The sequence below is a fragment of the Bidens hawaiensis genome, unplaced genomic scaffold (assembly GCF_021521415.1).
Source record: "Bidens hawaiensis isolate Kalapana, Puna unplaced genomic scaffold, B.hawaiensis_p1.1 tig00046205_1, whole genome shotgun sequence".
NCBI lineage: Eukaryota > Viridiplantae > Streptophyta > Magnoliopsida > Asterales > Asteraceae > Bidens > Bidens hawaiensis.
This window is the reverse complement of record NW_027498249.1, coordinates 81,501-84,063: the sequence shown is the minus strand read 5'-3', so window position 1 is coordinate 84,063 and position 2,563 is coordinate 81,501. Positions and strand designations below refer to the sequence as shown.

The following is a 2,563-nucleotide window of genomic DNA, read 5'->3' as shown; positions in this document are numbered from 1 at the left end:
CGGATAGCTCTTAGTTACCATGAAACCAAGAAACTTCTAGAACAGAATAATTATGACGCACTTCTTAACATGGATCAGGTACTTCCATATGTTTGTTTGATCATATGTTTGTCAGATTTTTATAATCTTTTATTTGTTTCATGGATGTTTGGATAGCTAAAGATTGAAAGAGAAGCTGGGAGAGTGTTGATGGTTGGAAAGAGGGGAAAATATATTTTCCTCCAACTTATAAATACTCGTATAATTCAGATTTGTATCTAGGTGACACCACAAAGTCAAAGAGCAAAAGGAGAACGCCAGCATGGTAAGCAACCGAGAGTTTTGACTTTTTTTTCGGGTTAAAACAGATTGAATAAGTTTCCCGAAATTTATAAATAGTTTCTCTTTAATATATATGACCCTTTAAAGATAAAATCATAACTCAAATTATCCAACTTATAAGTAAACAGGTTAAAATTGTCATCAATGGGTTGAATTAGACTTATTTTCGGGTCAAAGCGGATTGAATTGAGAACCTAAAATTGCAGGTGTGACAGAATACTGTGGTATGGGGAGGGGATTCATCAGAAGTCATATACGCGTTGGGAGTCACGGTTCTCGGACCACCGTCCAGTTTGTGCAACATTTTTAATATTTTTATATAACGGAAGGTGAGTAAATGAGTAATATGAGAAAATTGGTCAATGTTAGTTTTGACCCGAATTAGCATGAACGCGTTCTTTCGTGCAGGAATTGAGAAGGTTGATTGTGGGTGCTGATATATAGTGGATGCTTGCGAGTTTTGGGCCGTCAATTGATAGAAAGACGTAAAATAATCAGATTCTAAGTTCCTGTAACTGTATATAGCAGCAGAATTCTTGCAGTAATTTATATTTGACTTATATAAAGTCAACTGTTAATTATAGACTCACTATATATGGTAAATTGCAAGAGGTCAAGGACAACAATGTTACACTTAATTAAGAGTGCCATGTTATACTATATATGTAGTATGTGACAAGTTTAAAACTTTCACAAACTTGGATGGTGATTTCATTCTACACTTTAATAAATAAACATGTAGTTACACGTCACTTATGGGCGGTTTCGGTGAAATGAGTCATGTAGGTTGAATTACAACTGTTTTTTATGAACTAAATTACTAACTTAAAGATGTTCTTTTAACACGTGCCTAATCAAGGCATGTAAAATGGTATTTCATGAGAGTGTATGTATTAGTTCAATAAAAAAAAGTTAGTTGACTTACATAACCAAAAAGATCCACGCTAATAAATAACAAGCTAGTTTTTTCTACTAGAATTCATCAACTTTCTTAGGCATGTATATCTAGAGGTGCACAAATCGGTTTTTTTAAAAAAACCGGTTCGGTTATTAACCGGACCGGTTTTTTTTGCCCGGAAAAAAACCGGTTCGGTTAATAACCGGACCGGTTAATAACCGGTTTTTGTATCTCAAAACCCTAACCGGTTAGGACCGGTTTAGAAACCGGTTAATAAACCGGTTTTTTTATTAACCGGTTTTTTAATAACCGGTTTTTAGGTTAACCGGTTTTTTTTTTTTTTTTTTTTTTAAAAATAACCATTATTTTTTCACAGTATAAACAAACCGGTAACTACAAGACAAACCGGTAACTACAAGGCAAAACGGACTGACTCCATTCTTTGCTTTCGTTGTTAGGGTTCTTTGCTTGGAAGATTAAAAACACATAACTTTCATTTATAGCTTTTACATTAAAAATACAAACATTAAATCGTTATCGCATATTCGTAACTCAAAAATACAAACATTAAAGAATGCTTAGACACGATTACATTAACAACTTGCTGTTTCTTACTCATTATTTGCCTCCATGTTTGCTGTTTCTTTAACTAATTTTCTTCGCTACCCGATCCCGAGCTATTCCTTAGGTAATCGTCGTACGCGGCTTCTTCATCGGTCATTGGTTGAGTGTGTCCTTGATTGACCTCGTCTTCATACAAGCCCGCCTCATACTCCATTTCCCCCTCGAGTGAGCGTTGATGTTGTGCCCTATCTAAAGAGTCCAAGTAATCCTTCTAGCAAATCGACATCTCTACAGCTGGTGGAGTGAGTCGAGTCCTCCTAATCGATATAACCCTGCCAGAAACAGAAAAAGCAGACTCCGAAGCTACCGTGGAAGCTTGGACCGTTAGTAAATCTTTGGCCATGGCGGCGAGGATCGGAAACTCATCCTCCTTACCTCTCCACCAAGCCAGCAAATCAAGACTTCTAAATTCATCCGGAGTCATGTGTTTCACAAAGTTGGTACCACCATACCTTCCAAGTTCACTGCTTGGGGTGTTTACCTTTTGACGTTTACCGGCGTCTTCCCAAATCATGTAGTACATCCCCATTTCAAGGTCGGTTTGGGATTGGGATTGGGTAACAGCTCTTAACGAGTCATGAATTTGGGAAGACGACCCGTATTTTGTAAGGTAAACATCATACATGTTTGACAAGGTGGTGTTGAAAGCATTCTTTAAAGTTTGGCTATAATAGGGGTTTTGATCGTCGTTTAACTCTAGCTCATCACAAATTTTTTCTA

At 36.7% G+C, this 2,563-nt stretch overlaps 1 long non-coding RNA gene across 1 annotated transcript; it reads left to right on the top strand.

The window, feature by feature from the left end:
* The first annotated feature begins 204 nt into the window (after positions 1 to 204).
* On the top strand, positions 205 to 794 carry LOC143596288 (uncharacterized). Its single transcript, XR_013146679.1, has 3 exons — positions 205 to 304; positions 528 to 650; positions 730 to 794. It is a non-coding gene; the product is annotated as an uncharacterized LOC143596288 (long non-coding RNA).
* The last annotated feature ends 1,769 nt before the right edge of the window (positions 795 to 2,563 follow it).